General features: G+C 46.1%; 1 protein-coding gene across 5 annotated transcripts in view; it reads left to right on the top strand.

Moving 5' to 3' along the window:
- Window positions 1–4,164: 4,164 nt before the first annotated feature.
- Window positions 4,165–22,336, top strand: part of SIPA1L2 (signal induced proliferation associated 1 like 2) — a 246,651-nt gene continuing 228,479 nt past the window's right edge. For 2 of the 5 annotated variants that reach the window (XM_040242742.1, XM_040242740.1), the window contains exon 1: window positions 4,168–4,270. The gene's annotated coding sequence lies outside the window, so the exon portion shown is untranslated. Of the gene's footprint in view, window positions 4,271–22,336 lie in introns of all 5 variants that reach the window. The other 3 variants (XM_040242739.1, XM_040242738.1, XM_040242743.1) reach the window with 3 other exon arrangements.

Genomic DNA, 22,336 nt, shown 5'->3' on the forward strand with positions numbered 1-22,336 from the left:
CTTGGTTCTGGGAATGCAAGAGACTCTGAAGGACTTCCAGTTTATTGTCAACCATAAGCATTTTAAAAAATGCTGCCAAATTTGATAGTGGCCCAAGGGCTTGTGAAAGTGAAGTGAAAGTCACTCAGTTGTGTCTGACTCTCTGCAATCCCATGGACTGTATGGTCCATGGAATTCTCCAGGCCAGAATACTGGAGTGCGTAGCCTTTCCTTTCTCTAGGGGATCTTCCCAACCCAGGGGATCAAACCCAGGTCTCCCACATTGCTGGCAGATTCTTTACCAGCTGAGCCACAGGGGAAGCCCAAGAGTACTGGAGTGGGTAGCCTATCCCTTCTCCAGCACATCTTTCTGACCCAGGAATCGAACCAGGGTCTCCTGCATTGCAGGCAGATTCTTTACCAACTGAGCTATGAGGGAACCCCATTTAGGCTTTTTCAATTTGAGTTTGCGAGACTAACGACCAAATCACTTTGCTGTACACCTGAAATTAACACAATATTGTTAATCAACTATACTCCAATATATTAAAAAATGTTAAAAAACAAACTAGTCTATGGCTAATGTTTATATATATATGAAATTAACCACTGATGTCCTCTCATAAGATTTTGGACACTCCTGGATTTCATATCTTTAATAGTTTAGTTATGCTTGATGCACTAATAAATTTTGTGGGCACTTTTCTTTAAACTTTCTGTAGACATATTTTAAACTAATGTATGTCAGAGCAGTCACCTCATTTATAGTTTTTTCATAAGCATTGTTTATTTTTCATCAAAATATGTTTTGGTTGTTGATCAAAACTAAAATAAAGGCTTGCTTATTAGATCATTATGGACATTAAGGAGTAAGTCAGAGCTTCTTCCTCATCTATCAGACAGCAGACAGTGCAGCCTCAGCACCAAGAGCCAGCTTGGTGACAATCCACAGACTCATGCAGTCACTGCCTTAGGAGTCCCAAGGCTGAGGGGGGCATGGCTCTTTTCCTCATGACCCTTAGGACAGTGGGGAAAACGAGGACACGAGCAGTTCTGTGAAGAGTGAGAAGCACTGTGGCGTGAAGGGGGCGGTCTGTCCCCGCTTGGCCCCTGCAGGAAGTGTCCGTCCGTGGCTGTTCCTGCGTCCACACCTCTAGAAGAGGACCTGCCATGTCTGGGGATGGGCCCAGGTGAGACGGAGAGATGAGGAAGAGCAGGGCCTAGTCCTCTGAATGTTTATATTCCCAGCACCTCTTGGAACATCACAGGGTCTCCACACGTTTGTTAATAAACGGCAAACTTGGTATATACTGCCAATGAGGTGACAGGAGAACACAGAGGTTTGGTCACATCACAATATTGCTCTCTGGCATGTTCTGTTAAATGCATGCCCATATTGTATAGCCCTCTTTTACAGAGATATAAAAGGCTGTACAATGTTTACATGCTTCAGATCACAGAGAAATATAGCATGGGAGGGACCGCCCCTAACTTTTAAGAGGGTTATGTTCTAGGGTGTGTTTGGGATAGGGAAGTACTGAGAACATTATCTCTCCAGGAAGAACCTCCAGAAAAGGAGGAACTGAAAAGAAAACTCTGAATTCAGTCTCAGGAAACACAGTCCCAGCAGCTGGGCCACAGTGAAGCCGGCTCAGGAAACCCAGCGGTGGGACTGGTAGGTAAAGTATCGTCTCGTCTACCTAGCAGTCTATTCCTGTTACTGAACCTTTAGGCACAGTGAACTCCAGTATAGCTTCAAAAGTCCTCAGAGATCCTTTAATCTTTTAGCAACCAATTCAAGTGTCGAGCAAATTACAGTTTCAAGATAGTTTCAGGTAAAGCTTCCTGGGTGATCAACATGTCCTAGCAAAGTAGAAAAGGTGGGTATAAAAAGTTCATTTTCTCTTCATCGAGATCAAGATCTAAGAGCATTTCTCCTTTGGGTGGAGGGCGGCCTGGAGGCGGAGTGGGCGGGCCCGGGGGCTGGGCTGGGGCTCCCGGACCGCACGCCTTTCCCAGCCCCCTTCCAGACTCGGAAAGCTCTGTTCTCCGCAGCATTCCTGCGCGCTGGCATCGCCTGACCTCTTGCTTGTTTCTTAGCGCATCCTCCCACTCCAGCTCCTGGGGGCAGAGGGCCGCCGGGGATATCTGGGGAGCCCTGGGAGTGGGCACACAGTAGGGTTCGCCCCTCCTGCCGTCTTCCCGCGAACCAGCGATGCGGCAATCCTGGGGCAGGTGCCTGCGTAGGACCCGGCAGCTGTGTCGTCGGCCGGCGACGCTCAGGCTCTCCTGGGAGGTGTGTGTGTGGAGTGGGGTGGGGGGCGGGGACCCGGCGCCTTGGGGGTGGGGCGGGGTGGGGCGCGATTCCGGAGAGTGTAGGCCCCGCAGGGACACTGCCAGGGGCGCGGCGCGGAGCCAGATTCGAGGGTGTGTATGTGTGTCTGTTTCTCCCTGACTCTTTGATCAGGTCTTTATTCAAAATAAGCTGTCCAAAATGAGTTGACCTTCAGGGGATAAACAGACAAGTTTGTACAGCAGGATTCTTCTCTTCAGTGGTGGGTTTTCTGCGGGGCTTCCAGTGGCCAGTTTCTTGGTTTCTGCAGCCTCCCCCACCCCCACGCCTCCGCCGACCCCCCCTCCCCTCCCCACCCCCCCACCACCCCACCCCCTCACCCTCCCACCCCGCCAAAGACTTCTTAAGCTTCTTTACAAATACAGCCTCCTTTCCTTTCTTGCCTACTAAAGGCTTCTTTCCTGGAACCCCTCCCCATCTGATCTGGCTTCTAGGGACACTGCTGCCCTATCCTGCTGGAGGTTTGATTCTTAGGTGCATGGCCTTTGCACGTGGGTTTAGTTAGATTCAACATAATTCTCAGGCTTCTCAGTGGATTCTTTTTCAGGACCCTGCGATGACTCTCCTTGCTTGGTGCTCTGGGACTTTTAAGAATTCTCCCAAGGTCTGTGTTTTTGAGCATCTCGTGCATGGGAAGGTTGTAGTTACTCTTGAAAGAGTCAGGTGCCATACAGATCATCTCACTTGCTGAAAGCAAATTCGAAACGGTGCCCATCAGGAGTAAGTTTCAAAATGTTCAGTTTGTCTACATTAAGCAGAGTAATTCTTTTTAAGGGGAAGGGAGAATTAGGGAGCCAGCGATGTTCCTCAAGGTCTTGATACCATCTTCCCAGTAATACGAGATAAGGAGTCTCCTGCCGTGCGCACACCATGGTTTCCTAGTTTGCGCTTGCCAGCGCTCATCTGCTCAAAGGCGGAGACCTACTGATATTATTCCAGGCCTTACGTTTCTGAAGAAGCCAAATAGCCCCCTTGTTCCTCTCATCGCCTTCAGCATCATCTTTAACCAACAAAGGAGGTTCAGGACTTTCTTAATACGGTGACCTTTAGCCGTGACCAGCCCGGTAAGGCCGGGGCAGCCAGGGCAAAGCAGATGGCACACCACTGCGGGGCCAACGTGCCAGGTTTGGTTGGCTCAACGTGCGGGCCCCACGACGCGTCAATTTCCCCAGTTAAGAATCACATTTCTCAAATTGCAGGAATTAAAAAAAGATTATGTCTTGCTCAGTAAGAATTTTCGGCAACTGTCGCTGAGAACCCAGTAAGACGCCAATTACGACATCACTGCAACAGATTTGGGGATTTTTAACTTATCGCTGCCAGAGAGGCGAAAACGAATCCCAAGGAGGACGGAGACAGCGTTCCCAGACCGCGGGTGCAGGTAGGCTGCCCCCCGCCTGAGGTCGCGGGCGCCGCGCCGCTCGAACGCCCCTCCCCGCAGGAGGAGCGCCGAGCCCCTCTGGGCCGCGCCGCGCCAGTGCACCGCGGGGCCTGGGAACCGCGCACCGTCTGCGCGCGGAGCCCCGCGGGGCGGCGGGACGGACGGCGCCGGCTCCCAATCGCGGGGCGGGGCCGAGGGGGCCGGCGGGCGGTGGCCAATGGGAGGCGGCAGAGCGGACGGGGGGCGGGGCCGCCGGGCGGGCGGGCCGCGGCGTCGGGAGCCGGCGCTGCAGAGTGGGAGCCCGGGAGGAGCCGGCGGAGCCGGAGGAGGACGGGGGAGGAGGAGCAGCGCCGCGCGCCCGCCCGCTCGCTCGAGCGCAGGCCGATCGCTCCAGCCGCAGCCGGCGGGTCCCGGCCGCCTCCCGCCGGAGCCCGGTGCGGGCAGGGTCCGGGCCGATGGGCAGCCCCGGGCAGCGGCGGGTGGCGAGGAGGCGGCCCCGGTAGGCGCCGCCGCGAGCTCGCGGGCTGCAGCAGGTCGCGGCGGACTGCGTCTCCGAGGTGCGTTCGGGGCGACGAGCGACGGGAGGCGAGGCGGGGTCCGCTCGGGAGTCTCCGGGTCGTGTCCCGGGACCGTCCTGAAGTGAGGGGCTGCCCTTGGGGGCGCCTCGGGGGGCCGACCGCGCGGCCAGGGCGCGGGGCGGGGGTCCGACCGGCAGATGCGCCCGCGCTCCGGAGTCTGGGGTGAAGAGGAGCCGTCGCCGTTCGTTCTCAAAGTTATCGATCGGCTGAAAGGTTATCCCGGTCTCGTTGACGCGAGCACTAGGACTCTCCGGGCGCGCAGCGACTCCTCCGTGACTAACCCGAGGAAAGAGAGAAAGGTTGCCCGGCGCGGCTCCCCGGCGCGCCGGGCGGGGTTACTTGCTGAACTTGCTGCGGGGTTTATTCCCCGGGAAGGCGGTGTGCCCGGGGCGCGAGCCCTCGCGGCGCCCGCCCCTCTTTGTAAGGTCCCAAGCGGCCCGCGAGCGCCCTTCCTTGTGGCCCGACGGCTCCCCGGCTCCCCTGGGTCCGCAGCTCGCTGCATCCTCCGCTCCCGGTCCTGCTTGGGGGCCCGCGTATCCTTGAAGCTAGTTTGGCCAGGTCCTGGGAGTAGCCCCTTGAGCGCCTACAGATTAATTTCAGCCGCGCCGCAAACCCAAAGAATCAATCTCGGTTCATCATCTGTGAGCGAGAGCCGATGCTTCTCGGGAAGAGAAAACAAGTTGGCATGGCCCCTCTGGGAGATATTTGTCATCATTAACCTGCTTCAGTTAAATTAATTCAGCCCAAGATGACTCCAGCGTGAGTATTGGAAACATCAAGTGCATTGCCACGGAATTGTGGTCACCAACAACCTGATTTTGGTCAAAACGCAATTGTAGACTTTTTGAATTTTCTTTAGACTTAGACATGGTTTTTGATAAGGATGGCCTTCCTTTTTAAACAAAGAATTTTGGTGATTCTCATAGGTTTGCTCAGTAAGTTCCAAATAGTCACTTAGATTTTTCTTTTCTTTGCCTCTTTTGTCTGCAGTTTTCATTTCTAAATGTTAACACTAGATGGCTTTCTTATGACAGGCATTTAGTAAACTGCGCTTTTGAGTTGGCTGTCTGCAATCCAGGTTGTAATTTTTCCAGTTTTACAATCAGTAATGGGAGAAAAAAAAAAAATCTCCAAAACTGTTGCTTTCTTTGAAATAGATTACTTCCCTGTAAAACTAATATTTATGTAGATGTCATAAAGTAGTCTGTTACTTCTGGCGTTTCTAAAGATGTATTTCAGGAGACATCTTGGTTAGTGTTTAGTCACAGATTTAAGGATGTCTGTTATTGAAAAATTTAAAGTTCTACCATGAGACTTAAAATTCTCTTTATATAACATTTCTACTAAGGATGTTTTCTGCTTACCTTAGTAGCTGGTTGCTTGATTCAAAACAGTATAAAACAGTGTAATTCATGAGAAAGTGCAGTCTTTTTTGAGTTTTTGGTACACATAATATTGATTCTTTCTAAAGACTCTGTTGATGCATTTTGGGGAAGAGATGTTGTTGAAGGATGCATGTATGAGTCAAACATTGTGTTGGGGCCATTTTTATTTCCCCAACTGATATTGGGTGTTTCATTTCTAAGCACAACCCTTTCTTTCAAAATCACCATGACTTGTAGTTGTCCATTGAGTAGCAGCAGGTTCTTAATTTTGTGTTTTCAGGACTTTTTCTCTAAAGTAAGACCATGGCAGCCTGTCCAAATCTTGCCTAGGTAGGCAGACTTATTTAGAAGCTGGAGAAATATCTCAACATTTCTCATAGCTGTTACTTATTGTGTGTGTGTCTTACCCAGCTTAAAATATGATATGTTAAATTTGTTGGTTCTAAATTAGAGCATATTCACAAATAGCTGGAAAAAAAAAATAGACCTCTCTCTCAAACATCTGGGAAGTAGGGAATGAAATGAAATCAGAAGCAGCTTTTATCAGTACCCACATGCTACCTATAGATGGGGTGGAATGAGCTTGGATAAGAAGCAGTGTAAGCATTTGGTGTAGAAAATAAACCAGGAGATAAATTGCAGGTGTGGAAGTGGAGCTTCTGGCTTTATAGTATGGGCTGCACATTTTCCCTAGTTGATTTAAGTGTAAATTTTCCAGCAAGTGCTTTTGATGTGTTTAAATCTTAGCCTTTTTCAAAGAGCTATAATTTTCTGGAATGAAAGAAGGAAATTGTCAGCGTCATGATTTGACTTTTATGGTACTTATTGTGGTTAAAGCTGTGTAATACAGTTTGTAAGTTTTGTTTTATTTTCTTGTGAGACTGGAATGGTATTTAGAAGGGTTCCCTGATACCTGAGCTTGATAAACACCTGTCCAACTTGAGGGCTCTCTTTACCTGGGGTCAAAGGGTTATTGGGTTATTCTTTTTGGAAATCTATCTAGTCTTCAAAGTGAGGAAATAATAGTGAGTTATCTTGAAAGGGCAATGGGCTGGTAACTGAAACTGGTTTTAGAGTGCTGTGTTTGGTCATCAAAACTCGTTTAAAGGGGTTGTGTTTCCTGCGTACTTTCCAGAGAACTGTGTGTTTATGTAGATTTAGCCCCCTCATTCCCAGTCATAATTGATAGATGCAAAGGGTTTTTGTGTGTGTGTGTGTTTTTTTTTTTTTTTTTTTTGAGATTGAGGAAGTCATTGTGTCTTTGAACTTATGATCTGCTTAAGGTGGTGGTTTAGGATTACAAATCCCTTCAAAGACATGCTGAATTTGAAGAAAATTTAGACTATTATTGTCAACTGAAAAGCAAAGTTTTTTTTTTTTCCTGTCTTGAACTTGAATGAAATATGAAATACATGCCTAAAGAATATTGGACTTCCCTGGTGGCTCAGACGGTAAAGCATCTGTCTACAATGCGGGAGACCTGGGTTCGATCCCTGGGTCAGGAAGATCCCCTGGAGAAGGAAATGGCAATCCACTCCAGTACTCTTACCTGGAAAATCCCATGGACAGAGGAACCTGGTAGGCTACAGTCCATGGGGTCGCACTGAAAAGCAAAGTTTTTTTTTTTTTTTCCTGGCTTGAACTTGAATGAAATATGAAATACATGCCTAAAGAATATAGGGAACCATATTCCAGATTTTCTCCTTCTATTAATGAACCTGTTCCCTTACAGGGTGATGTGACAAGAACCTCTGGCTTCCTGCTTCTAGGGCCTGGCACAGATGAGCTTGGATAAAGTTTTTTCATGATCCCTTTTAGGACCAAAATTTTAGGTTTCTTTAATGTTTTAAATAAATGTATATAGAGAGTAATGAACGTGACTGATTGGGTTAGCATATATTTTTTTATGATTGTCTTTTCTTCCTTTGATTTATAATAAGTTGGTATGGTGGTTTAGTGCCTGCCAAGCAGGAGACCTAGGTTCGATCCCCCAGTTGGGATGACCCCCTGGAGAAGGAAATGGCACCCCACTCCAGTATTCTTGCCTGGGAGATACCAGGGACAGAGGAGCCTGGTGGGCTACAGTCCATGGGGTCACAAAGACATACCTGACTTAGCAACTAAACAGCAAAGCTGGCACGTGAACATTCATCAGAGTTATCCCTTACTTGGTTTACACCTGGAAATCGAGGATTCAGAAGTTGCTTTTCTGTTACAGTGACATTTAGCTGTGACTCCCTTTTGAAGGAAGGATAACAGTGTGATAGGAATTAAATGCCTCATAAATTCAGAGATAAACTATTGTGATCCTTTGTGAACTTGATTCATAAACTTTGGTTCCAAAGAGTGGTCCAAGGAAGCCAGATCTTACAGTAGAGGTTCTGTTTCTCGAGAGGTTTCACGTTTAGTGTAACCCGGTTCCTTTATATATGTGTATATGTGAGCGTGCACGCGTGCTAGGTCGCCTCAGTCGTGTCTGACTTTTTCTGATGCTATGGACTGTGGCCCACCAGGCTGCTCTGTCTGTGAGATTCTCCAGGCAAGAGCACTGGAGTGGGTTGCCATTCCCTTCTCCAGTGGATCTTCCCAACCCAGGGATCGAACCAGCCTCTCCTATGTCTCCTGCATCGGCAGGCAGGTTCTTGACTCCTAGCAGCAGCTGGGAAGCCTCTTTGTGTGTGTGTTGTAGCCGTAGTAGTAGTAGTAGTTGCTCAGTTGTGTCCCAGCCCAGGGATCAGGCGAATTCTTTACTGTCTGAGCCACCAGGGAAGCCCCATGTGTGTGTATGTGTATGTATGTGTGTGTATAAAATCTACCCACCCCCCCACCATACAACACTGTTTAGCTAATTTGGGTGATAGCAAAGAAGATATGCAGTAAGTTGAGTTTAGTTGTCATAGCGTCTCTTTACCACAAAAATCCATAAGGGTACCCTTTCATGTCATTCCTATACTTTTTGTTTCTGTCTACTTCTAAAATTAAAAATCAGAGACAAAACTTAAATGTTATAGGTTGTCAGATTTGCCACTTTTTATGTTGCTATGTACATATATTGAAAATGAACAGCAGCAATTCCTGTCTACTGTCAAGCTGTTTCATCAAGATACACTGATATACCAACAAGAAATGAACAAAAAAAGGGAGGACATGTATGTATGTTTTACTGACATAGGGAAAGTTCTTCGTCCAGAGAGGGCATAGGTTAAAATTACTCCCACAGGTGTATATACCACCATACACAGATACTTTTCCTTTTGCATAGATCAGTGAAAACTTCACTATGGACCAGGGTTTGGAAATCACTGACCAACTCAAGTAACCCTTCTTTGATGTTGGGGTCCCTTTATATATCCACACGTGGCCTAGTAAGGAATGGAGAGTTCTACCTTTCTGATGTTTTGATCGGAACGTGGTTTTCTACCTGTCGAGTTGAAATCTAATTCTATCTGTTAATAGGAATTCCATCCCCTTGGTGGCCTCCAGAACTAAACCTTCTATAGAGGTGTTCTAGTTACTCACTGGACAGTACCTGTCCAGGTACGGCCTGGAGCTGAAGTCTTCCTGCTCATGACCTGTGCAGAATAGAATAGGGGTGCCCTTCCTTCAACTTGCCGATCCTGTCAAATTCACATTCACCTTTTTACTCAAACCCAGAGAGTTTCCTGTTCACGTGAACTTCTAGTTCTTAGTCACATGTTATCTTGAAGCCATGTCTTCCTGTCCTGTGCTAATGCAAGACCTAGCATTCATTGGACTTTGTTAAATTTTACTTTGGCTGATTCTTCCCATAGTGCTTTTGGGAATTTGATGCTATTATCAAAGCACCCTTGCCAACCTTCCCAAATAAATGCTGTCTGCACATTAGATATCTTACCTTCTGCTGCTGCTGCTGCTAAGTCGCTCAGCTGTGTCTGACTCTGTGTGATTCCATAGACGGCAGCCCACCAGGCTCTGCCGTCCCTGGGATTCTCCAGGCCAGAAAGTTGCTGGCTAAACTGTGAATGGTGTTCTGGAAGTTTCCTTCTAGGATTGGTTGTGAAGTGAAAGTTGCTCAGTCGTGTCTTACTCTTTGTGACCCCATGGACTCTCCCTGGAGTTCTCTAGGCCAGAAAACTGGAGTGGACAGATATCCTGAAAGATCATGTCAGGCCTTCTTTGTTGGTCCTACTGACCAAGTTACTCCAAGAACTGAGTTCATTTTCAGTGTGTCCCTAGTAACTTGAACCATGCTCTTCATGGTGGGGAACTGCAAAATAGATGTTCAAATATGGAGGGAGAGACTGAGAAGCTAGAGCTGTACTGTGACCTGTGACCTCTGGAGGTCTTAAACACTAAAAAGATGGTGGGAAAAAGCAGCATGTTGTGCACTTTCTTAAACACATCTTGCAGTCTGGTATTGTCTTATTTTGAATGGCTTTCAGATATTTGGGGACAGGCACCATCTTTTCCCAATTCCCTGTGTCTTAATTAGTTGATACTCTTTTCTTTCTGTTTCATAAATAATCATTTAGCCATAAGGGGTGTTTTGAGTGCTACCAATTGGATTGCCCTATACTTTTCACTTTTGTGTAGTTGCTAAATCTTCCAGGAGAAGCTCCCAGTTAGTTGAGCTGTTTAAGAAATCAGAGTAGTCTAAAGTAGGCTGTTTAGTAATGTGTTCAAGTCCTTTGAGGTGAAAGAAAAAAAAAATCCAGGTAAAGAGCCAGTGTTAAAAATGGTTACTGTGGAAAGTAATTATGCTTGGGTGAACACAAAATTATGTATCTTAGATGAACCATCCTGTAGGCATTTAAAAAAATCTCTGACTGTAATGCTTAGGGCGCAGTAGCGGGTGCACCGTCTTCAGGGGACTTTGATAATTGTTGTACCCTTTGGAACAGTGGATATTCACATGGTTCAGAAATAGGGTAGGGGTACAGTCCTCTTTATATTGAAGTTTCTAATAAGTAATTTTAGGAATTATGCTTTGGGTTCTTCATACAGGACACATGCTGTTGTTTGGATTTAATCTAAAGAACAATGATTTCTTTGTAGTAGGGTCTCTAAACTTTTTCCGGTGTACATCGCAACTATACCGAATCTACTGTGCTTAATATACATATGTGCACATACACGTTTGTCTATATGTGCTTGTGTGTGTGTATGTTTAATATAGTGTGTGTAAAGAAGTGAAAGTGTTAGTTGCTCAGTCGTGTCTGACTCTTTGCGACCTCATGGACTTTAGCTCACCAGGGCTCCTCTGTCCATGGAATTCTCCAGGCAAGAATACTGGAGTGAACTGCCATGCCCTCCTCCAGGGGATCTTCCTGACCAAGGGATCAAATCCATGTCTCCTGCCTATATATATATATATATATAGCTCAAATGGTAAAGAATCTGCCTGCAATGCAGGAGACCAGGGTTCGATACTTGGGTTGGGAAGTTCTTCTGGAGAAGGGAATGGCAATCCACTCCAGTATTCTTGCCTGGAGGATTCCATGGACAGAGAAACCTGGCAGGCTATAGTCTGTGGGGTCGCAAAGAGTTGGACATGACTGAGCAACTGACACACACACACACACACACACACACACACACATAACTTTACCATGTTAAATATAGACATTGTAAGTGCGTGCTGTGTTGCTCAGTCATGTTGACTCTTTTGCAAACCCCATGGGCTATAGCCCACCAGGCTCCTCTGTCCTTGGGATTTTCCCAGCAAGAATATTGAAGTGGGTTGCCATTTCCTCCTCCAGGGGATGGACATTATAAAACATAATAATATACATTTTAAGAAGTCTGATAATAACCTAAATGAATATTGGAGTCTTTTGATTCTGAGAGTTTGCCTGTTACCCTTTGAAATGTGTGGCCCGGGTCCTGAGACCACTGCTCTCTCACCCTCTCTGGTTATAGTTCAAGGTTGTTTGGAAACAGTTTCTCTGGGGCCTGCAGGGTCTTGTGAATGGAAGCATAAGACAGACTCTGCCCTTCATAGGTCTTCTGTTTACTGTAATTGTTCTTTATCCTGAGGACAGTTTTTACTTTGGCCAGTTTTCTTCCAGAATTGGTTGTGGGTTGCTTAGTGAAGTCACTGAGTCATGTCCGACTCTTTGTGACTCCGTGGACTATAACCTACCAGACTCCTCTGTCCATGGAATTTTCCAGACAAGGGTACTGGAGTGGCTTGCCATTTCCTTCTCCAGGGGATCTTCCCAGCCTAGGGATTGAACCTGAGTCTCCCGCATTGCAGGCAGCTTCTCCACTGTTTGAGCCACCAGGGGAGCGCAGTGGGTTGCTTAGCTTGAGGTTTCAACTTGGGGGTGGGGTGGGAGAGTAAGGATGTGGTAGAGGATACCATTCTCCTTGCAGAGTTTCTCGTTGAACTCAGCTGTCTGGGGAGCATCATATTATTGAAGCATAGCAGACACAGACCCAGAATGAGGCTAGAAGGATGTCACTAATCATGTGGTCATCTAGAAACTTCTAGCTCAGAGAAAACCGTAGTTCAGAAAGATACATGCACCCCAGTATCCATTGCAGCACTGTTTACAATAGCCAGGATGAGAAAACCACCTAGATGTGCATCAGCAGAGGAATGGATAAAGAGGAGGTATAACATAAATAAAAGTGGAATATTACTCAGCCATGTAAAGGAACAAAATTGGGTCATTTACAGAGACGTGCATGGACCTAGAGACTGTCATACAGAGTGAAGTAAGTCGGAAAGAGAAAAACAAATATTGTATACTAGCATGTGTGTAATCTGGAAATATGGTATAGATCATCTTATTTGGAAAGCAGAAATAGACACAGGTTTAGAGAACGGATGTATGGACCCCAAGGGGGAAAGGGAGGGGTGGGAGGAATTGGGAGTGACACATATACAGTATTGATGTATAAAATAGGCAGCTAATGAGAATACACTGTATGGCACCAGGAACCAAAGCATTGTGGTGACCTGAACGGGGAGAAATTCCTAAAGGGAGGGTATATATGTGTATGTATAGCCGATTCACTCTGCTGTACAGTAGAAACCAATACAGCGTTGTAAAGCAACTACGAAAAGAGAAAAAAGTGAAAAGCAACCATACTGCAATAAAAATTAATGAAAATAAAAAAGAGCAAGAACAATTTTGAAAGTGTAGGTTAATATTGGCCAGGACTGTAGTGCACAGGTGCATGACGGGCCAGAGTCCTAGCTTCTGGAGAGCACGTGGGCTGGAGGGGAGGAGGGGAGGGCCTGGTAGCCACCAGCCCCGCCTGCACTGCCCACCCCACCCAGCCTCCCCGTGTGCTGGGCCATTTTACTCTGTAGCGTTTGCTCTCTAGCCTGACATGATGTTGTACATTGGTTTTTCTGTGTTTATCTTCTGCCACCCCTCCATAGAATGAAAGTGCCCTATGAGTAGGGACATTTCTGGTCATTACTGCTATATTCCTTATACTGCCGTCGTTTCTGCCACATAATAGCCTCTTAGCAAACAAATGTTTGATAAAGGCAGGATTGAAAGCCCCGGGTTTAAACACGAAAGCACTGTGTGTCTTGGCTTTTGTTGAACTAAGGAAGTGTTGCCTTGAGGTTCTCATTATTTCTATTGTAAATGATCTACCTAAACAGCCTTTTATGCCTCATTTTATATCTTTTCTGGGTCACTTGAAATGACCTGTAATTGAACTGTGATATCAAAATGCTGAAAATGGAGAAGTGGTTTCTGAAGAGGGTGACAGCGGAACTCCATCTGTTATATCATTATTGCCCCATTCCAAGGGGTGTGGTTCGGGGAGGGTGGGCACCCCGGGGTGAGAGGGTGTGCTTTACACCTTTCCCAGGTTTCAAAGTCTGATACCAACTCATAACTGCATGGCCTTGGCCTTACTGGAATCAGATGAAGCTACAATTCACTTACAGGTCAGGTTTGGACTCCTTAATAAAGATAACTGGGAAGAAAGGTCTGAATTGTTCAGCGTTATCTTTTCTCCCTCAATTGATGATAATTTCTACAGGAAATAACGATTTTGTAAAACTGATCAGTAGTGTATGTACCCCTTCTGCTAACGTAGTCCTTTTATTTTGAGAATTGCAGAGTGTGTTGGAATACTACTTATGCCTTACGTGCAGTAGGTGCTCCCTAGGCATAGGTAGAAGCCTTCTATCTTAATATCCTCACCTGGTACTAATTCCTATAGTGCATGAATTCAGGGGGATGTCATTGCAACTCCTGCTTGTTTAAATGTGGGTATTAAGGTTTGCTGTAAGAGCGGCGGGCGAGGCTGAGAGATGAAATAATAGTAAAATCACCTAATCTATCAACAACTTTGTTTATTTGAAGATCATTGGAAGTCATTTGCTTGGGATAATGGATCTGTTTAAAAGGTTTAATTTTTTTATTAAAAAAATTTTACTGGAGTTACGTTGACTTACAGTGTTGTGTTAGTTTCAGGTATATAGCAACGTGAATCAGTTTTATAAATACATATATCCGCTCTCTTTTAGAAAAAGTTTTAAGTGAGAGGAATGAATGAAGGAGGTTAATGTTTTTGACTTAGGAACAGGATAAAGAACTGGGGAGAGAGATTCCTGAAGGTAGATTTCAAAACAGCCATTGTGCTTGAACTTTTATTTGTGGTCTCCTGCAGACTGAAGGAGAACCACACAAGGCTGATGCGATTTACAACCCCCTGCCCGCCGCCCCACCAACGATGTGAAAACTGAGATTTCAGACAAGAATACACGTGGTTTTCTGAATCTTAGTTCTTAAGAGTTTAAACTCGCCTTTCTGCCCCCATGTGGGACCCTAGGTACCTTGTGGGGTCCTACTGATCTCAATAAATCATAAAAAGAATGGGGGACATGGGTAAAGAAAGTGTATCCAGAGGAGAAAGCCAGGATTATGTCACTGCTGCCCCTCCAAGTGGGAAGTGGTAGCCAGGAACAGGCTGCAAAGCTATTGTTCTAGCCTAAAACCCTTCTATCAGCCAGTGGATCCTCTGTTATTCATGAGAAATTTTGTAGTTTAACAGTTCTGCTGATTGAACCAGGCTCTCTCCTCTCTGCTGGGAAGCGAGAGCGCTCTCCTATGATCCTGCGGAGAACATTTCTTTTGCTCCTGAGTCTTTGCCAGGATGAAAAGAAGGATCAGAGGAAACCGATTTTCGTTTTGCATTTATACTTCACCCGATTTGCATCATCTTTGTTTAAGTCAGTTGAATGTGAAGCCCTAAATAAATTTCAGGCATTTAAATATTTAAAAGGATTCCTCCACCATTCTAAAGTACACATCCAAAGAATGAGTACTTGCAACAAAGAAAATAACCCCCTTACAGATGTAGCCCATACAGGCTCTGCTCACCTTGTCACTGAATTATAAAACATTAATAGCAGAGCGAGAATGGAAACAGCCGCAGAAATGCTTGGCTGGCTCTGTTCCAAAATATTGTTTCCCTGGTAGAGAAAGCAGGACGATTTGTTTAAAACTGGCAGTCGGCCAGTCAGAAGAGCTCTGACGCCATCCGTGCAGTAACTACTCTGCTCCGACTGCTAATTTTAGGCTAGTTAAATCTGGGTGATGTCTGATGGCTGTTGTCGCTGTGTGTCTGGCTATGTGGAGCTTTCTAAATCTATCCTCTCGGCCTGGCATCACAGCATCACAGCTCACACTTCTTTCCCAGGCGTGCTGTATCACAGAGGGGATGTTGAGTTGGCCCAGGATACATGGACAGAGTGAGGAGCAGGCCCTGGGAGGTTTTCAGGAGGCGCTGCCTTCCATCTTAGGCTTTCCTTTGCTACTTGGTCCACAAACGCTTATCGTGCTTGCCTTCTGCTGTGGGAAGCATGGAGGAGGATGCAGAGAGGCCTGGCCTCCGGGCAGCAGTCTAGGGACAACATTTGCTTGTTTTCTACCTATTCCTGCAAACTTTGGGGCTCTTCTGGTGGCTCAGATGGTGAAGAATCTGCCTGCATACGGAAGATCCAGGTTCAATCCGTGGGTCAGGAAGATTCCCTGGAGAAGGGAATGGCAACCCACTCCATTATTACTATGGAGAATCCCATGGACAGAGGAGCCTGGTGGACTAGAGTCCATGGGGTCGCAGAATCAGACACGACTGAGTGACTAGCAGTTTCACTTTCACTGCAAGCTTTCACCTGTTTAAAACTGACCTTTCTGGGGAATTCCCTGATGGTCCAGTGGTTAAGACGTGGCACTTTCACTGCCATGGGCCTTGAGTTTGATCACTGGTCAGGGAACTAAGATCCTACAAACTACGTGGTGTGGCCAAAAAAAAAAGCAACAAACGAAAAACCTAAAAGCCTCACCTGAACTTTCTGGAAAAGGTAAAACTAAGGAGAAAGATGGGAATTTAAAAAAAGCATTTGGGACCTCCCTTGGAAGAGCAAAGTAGCATTTGGGATGAGGGCTTGGTGGAGTGGTTCAGTGTTGTTGGTTGCGCCTGATTCTTTGGAAGCCATGGAGCCTGGCAGGCTCCTCGTCCATGGATTTCTCCATTACCATGACTGGAGTAGGTTGCCATTCCCTTCTCCAGGGGATCTTCCTGACCCAGCAATTAAACCACATTGGAGTTCAGCTTCTTTACCATCTGAGCCACCAGGGCAGGCTGGAGTGGTTCGGTGTCTGTGTCTGGCTTACTTTGCTTCCAGGGCAGTGAGTAGGAGCCAGTTTTCAAATGGGGATGGCCGCACAATCTTAGGTTCTCTTTAAACTCTGGCATCTGAGATTTCCAGATTACCAAGGGGTGTCCTGGGGGTGAGGCCCTGAGGGCAGGGATCTGATAACTCTATCCCAGGCTTCTGGCCCAGGGAAGTGCGTGGCACAGTCAGCAAATGATCAGACTCAGCATTTCAGGCCGCAGGGGAACCTTGAGGTTATCTTGGAATCAAGTCTTCCTCTTGGTACCAATTTATAAATAAGAGAATGTGAAGAGAGTGGTTTGCCACCTAGGCCCACTGTTTTTGGTAGAAAGGGCTGCCCTGTTAGGTGACCTGGCCTGGCTGATGGCCGTTCATCACATATATTAGTAGACTCCTATGTAAGAGGGACTCTTGGGTTGATGGGCACCGCAGCTTCTTTCAGAGTGAAGACTGTGGGTGATGGAGCACATGGTGTTTGGGCGTATAATCAGAGAACATTCAAGGAAAAGGTAGGATCCGGATTAGGCTTTGGAAAATGGTCAGGTTTGAATTTTTGTTGAAGGGCTCTTATATGCAAAGCCACTCATAGCTCTGTATGGACCAGCAGGTACAAATTAAACCCTCTCTCTGTTAGCGGTTTCTCAGATCATAGTACTGTCTCCATCAACTTACTCTGCCTAGGACCAAACTTAGATCCCAGCCTGGTTTGGGTTTTGCAACCTCGCAACTGGATTTTGTTAACAAAAACAGCTTTAAGAAAAGTGATGGACAGTATTTTCAGAGTGGTTGATTAACTTACCTGTTGTGTAAGATAGTCAACCTGATTCCCCTCCTCCACTGTAATTTGCTAAAGATTATAGAATGTATCTGTAAACCTAAAGGAGAAGATAAACTCCTAAAGGAGAAAATAACTAAAGGAGAAGATAAACTCCTAAAGGAGAAAATAAACTCCTAAAGGAGTTTGTTTTGGACTCATCAGAGATGAAAAGCCAACATTTTAAAACAAATTGAGATGTGATTGACATATAACACGATAACTAGTTTCAGGTATAGAACATGATTCAGTACTTTTACATATTGTCAAATGATTATCACAGTAAGTCTAGTTAACGTCTGTTGCCACATAGAGAGAGACTGATTTTTTTCTCTTGGAATTATAACGTGGTTTTTTTTTGTTGTTGTTATTTATTTGGCCATGCTGAGACTGTGTTGTGGCACTTATGATCTTCAGTTGCAGCATGTGGGATCTCGTTTCCTGACCAGGGATTGAACCCGGGCCCCATGCGTTGGGTGTGCGGAGTCTTAGCCGCTGGATCACCAAGGAAGTCCCAGAATTTTAAGACCTACTCCCTTGGCAATTTTCAAATATGCCTTACACTGTTACCAACTATAGGTGCCATGCCATACATTAATTGCATCCCCTGGACTTATTCATCTAATTAACTGAAAATTTGTACCTTTTAGCCACGTTATTTTGGCGTGAGATCACTGACTTTGTTTCAGTTGTTTGTTCAGAGAATACCACACAAGTATGATATTTGAAATTCAAGGTCATGTTGTCTTAAGACTTTATATTTAGAAACATATAACTTTTGGTAATTGATTTACCGAAGTGATTTACTCTAAAATAATTTTGAGCAATCAGTGTTCAACTGAGGCAGCCTTAGGAAGCATGGCTGTGGACAGTGAGAGCTTTGGTCCCTCAAACACCTCATCCACCACTCCGGCACCCCTGGGACAAGGGTTCAGTTGCTATCCATGAGCTCTCTTTATGCCCTGTGAAGAAGTACTAGATGCTGAGTGAGATTCGCGTACTCCTATACGCTCTGAAACAAGAGATAGCAGCAGAATTAGCATATACTTTCCCTCAGCTTATTTTCATGCCAAATTTCACATAGGTAAGATGAGAGAAAGAATTATGTAGTATCCTGGACACGTATACTCACCACTTAGATTCTACAGAATGTTAGCATTTTATTGTACTTGCTTTGTATATTCCTGTCCATCTCTGTCTACCCATCAATGCTTTTCTTTCTTTTTTTTTTTTTGTGAAAGTGTTTCAAAATAAGTGGCACACGTCAATATGCTTCACTGCTAAGCACATCAGCACACATGTCATAATTGAGTCTAAAACTTTAAAATTTTTTTGAGGCAAAGTTTATACAGTGAAATGCACTGTATAAGTGCATTTTAAGTGTGTCATTCTAGGAGTTTAGGCAAATGTATGTAGCTAGGTAGGGCTTCCGTGGTGGCTCAGATGGTAAAGAATCCATCGGCAATGCAGGAGACCCAGTAGTGGTAGAGAATATGCCCCCCAATGCAGGAGACATAAGAGATATGAGTTCGATCCCTGGGTCGGGAAGATCGCCTGGAGGAGGGCATGGCAACTCCAGTATTCTTGCCTGGAGAATCCCATGGACAGAGGAGCCTGGAGGACTACCGTCCATAGGATCGCAAAGAGTTGGACACGATTGAAGCAGCTTAGCGTGCACGTACACATGGACCTATGTAACCCATACTTCTTTTAAGATATCCCTACCACCCCAGAAAGTTATCTCAGGTCCCTTCCCAGTGTTCCCTCCCTACGCCCAGCCTGGGCAGCCACTGTCCCTTTTTTCTGTTTGTTTCGAGTAAGTTTCGCCAGTTCTTGAACTTCATATAAAGGGAATCCGGCCGTATGTACTCTTTTGTGTAAGGCTTCTATCTCTCAGCAAAATTATTTCTGCTTTCCCATCCACTTTTAAGTATATTATACCAGGCTGGCTTACGGCTACCTTGGTCACGTGGTCACATGCTCTTTTCAAGGATCCTATTGTAAAGTGATATCAGGAACAAGTTTCTCTTAGGTATTTGTGTGTTTTTCTTAAGTCTCGTCTTTGCCAACAGGGGTGTGGTTTTCACGTCTGAGATGGCCGTTTTCTGAGTGGGGCTCTTGAAAACCCAGTGTTGCTTCTGTTGGTTTGCTGGAGTGTGCTGCAGGGCTGCAGGCCAGCTCCAGGCATTCAGCCGGGCTCTCTGGCTTCTGAAGAGAAGGACCCAGACCCGCCATACGCGTCATCCATTTATTGTGTTTGCTACTGGGAAACCTTTAGGTAAAAGAAAGTACATCTCTTTATTTTTGCAAACCTATTCCTGGATTTGTGATTAACTTTTTCAAGAAGTTTTGAAATAGAAAATAAGTTTTTGTAAGGCATCTTTGAGGAACAGAGTTGATCTTCTGTATTCATAGGGATTGTTTTCAGGACAGTGCCCCCCACTCAGAAACCAAAATCTAGGGATATCTAGTGTTTTATATGAAATGGTGTAGTATTTGCATATAATTTACATACATCCTTCCATATATTTTAAATCATCTCTAATTTACTTATACTACCTCACACAATGTAAATGCTATGTAAATATTTGCAGATGTGTGGCAAATTCATGTTTTGATTCTTTGGAAATTTAAAAATATTTTCAATCTGCGATTGGTTGAATCTGCACTTGTGGAGCCTGGGGATGCAGAGGGCTATCTGTAATTTCTAGTTCAAATGCAAGAGTTCTAAAGACTAAAATTTTGTATAGAGGAAACTAACCAAATAAAGCTGAAATATTAGGAGATTTTAAAATCACCTGTGCTGAGGAGATATTTGCTGGCAAAATAAAATCCTAGTTGACTTAAGAATAAAATGCCAGGATTAACCGCCCCCTTTGCTCAGCCCACTGTTACTGGAGTTTCAAGTTGCTAAACCTCTCCAGGTATGATCAAAACCAAGAAAACAGTTCTCATCAGTAGTACTGGTTTAATGTTTATATATAGTGTACACAAATCCCCCACACAGTGCTGTCAGCGTGTGAAGACTTTTCTTTAAGGCTGCGTTGGGTAGGGTAGTTCTACCTGCTCTAAAAGAGACTCCAGAATGCAGTGTCAAACAAGAGAGACGCTGACTCCTTTCCTGAGTGACAACTCGAGGTCTGGGCAGGTCGGCTGCTGACACTCAGGGACCCGGGTTCCTTCCATCTTGTTTCTCTGCTTCCTGTCTTTGTCCTCACTGGTTGGTGGGAACCCGCTGGGCACGTCTGCACTCAGGAGGTGGTCATCCGAGGACTCCAGAAAGAGTCTGTATCACTTCTGCCCTTGTCCTCCAGAGAACTCAGTGACCTGATCATGGCTCATGCTCAGGGGTTGCTGAGCGGTGTCCCCGTGGATGCTGCAGAAGTGGCCTTGCCTTTGACATCGAATGTGCTCAGACAGAGTCACTTACTTGTCGGATACTTCCTGCCCGCTCTGTCCTGCCAGGCGCCATCCTCGGGAGGGACTCAGGTTCTGGGGTGGGTAGGCAGAAGGGGTTTCGCTCTTCTGGCATGTTCATTCTGGAAGTAGAGTCGGTCTCCTGGTAGTGGTTGCTCTCGGTGGAATTCTCTTTAAATTGGAGCCAGTGCTGTCTTTTTTTATTCTCCACTTCTCAGGTGGTTATCTTTATTTTTTTTTTATTTTTTTAATGGAGTATCATTGCTTTACAATGTTGTGTTAGTTTCCTCCCTACACTGACATGAATCAGCCATGTGTATACATGTATCCCCTCCCTCTTGAACCTCTCTTGCATACCACTCTGGATTGTCCCAGAGCACGGGGCTGAGCTCCCTGTGCTATACAAGCAGCTCAGTGCAGGTCTTCTTGAAGTGCAGTTCTGGGTGGAGGATGGGAGGGATTAAATCTGATAATCATGAGGTTGCAGACAGATTCTGTAACTTGGAAAGAAATGTTCCTGGGGACGTGGATTAGGGAATGTAATAAAGGACCTAGTTCCCCGTTTAAAATCCAGTCTCATAATAGAAGGCTTAAGAGACACTTGATGAATGGAACCCTGGTAGTCATTTATTCAGGAGCCTGAGGGTTTCTGGGGAGCAGAAACCTGCCCAGCGAGCGCAGGGGCTCTGGTTTGTGTGTCATTCAGAAGGCAATTCCATGGGGCCGTGGGGCGTCTCCAGCTCAGAGAGGAGCTGTGTTGGGGTCTCGGGTGAAGCCTAAGGCTGTGGTGGTGTGTGTGACTCCCCCTCTTCTGAGGAGCTAACATCACACTGTGTGTGCACGCGCGCGTGTTAGTTGCTACGTCGTGTCCCAGCTCTTTGCGACCCCATGGACTGCATTCCTCCAGGCTCCTCTGTCCATGGGATTCTCCAGGCAAGAATACTGGAGTGGGTTGCCATTCCCTTCTCTGAGGGATCTTCCCAACCCAAGGATCGAACCTGGCTCTGCTGCATTGCAGGCAGATTCTTTACTGTCTGAGCCACCAGGGAAGCCCTAACATCACACTAGTGAAGTGAAGTCGCTCGGTCGTGTCCGACTCTCTGCGATCCCATGGACTGTAGCCCTGCCAGGCTCCTCCGTTGATGGGATTTCCCAGGCAAGAATAGTGGAGTGGGGTGCCGTTTCCTCCTCCAGGAGATCTTCCCTACCCAGGGATCGAACCCGGGTCTCCCACACTGTAGGCAGATGCTTTGCCGTCTGAGCCACCAGGGAAGTCTCAACATCACACTGCATTCCCCTAAAATAACTCTGGTAGACTCTGCGAGCACCTTGAAAGGCTCTTGAAGTGATAATCTGATCGATGAGAGGGGCAGCCTGAGGGACCCAGGGGAGCAGATGTGAGTCTGCCTGGACTCCAGGGGCCAAGGTCACTGCCCCCTGGGTGCCAAGGGTGGTGATGGCGGGGAGTGGTCGCCCTGCATGGGCTCTGACTTGTGTGTTCTCTAGCCATCCTGAGGGTTTCCAAGGATGTGCAGAGTGGTCCTGGTGGTGCCACACATAGCTGTTCCTTCCATGGGTCACCTGATGGCACCTGTAATGTGCTGGGACCGTGAGAAGTTCAGGGACTGCATCCAGCTTTGAGTTTATCCAAATTTCTATTTTTTTCCTGGAGGTTGGAGTGTTCATGTTCTTGAATGACAATCTGAGTGATAGAATTGCCTGCGTCATTTTCCAGTAACCAATGAAAGGCGGGGAAGTGAAACTCCTGGTTGAAATAAATGATGCTTGACTTTTTT

Source organism: Oryx dammah, unplaced genomic scaffold, assembly GCF_014754425.2.
Source record: "Oryx dammah isolate SB20612 unplaced genomic scaffold, SCBI_Odam_1.1 HiC_scaffold_6, whole genome shotgun sequence".
Taxonomy (NCBI): Eukaryota; Metazoa; Chordata; class Mammalia; order Artiodactyla; family Bovidae; genus Oryx; species Oryx dammah.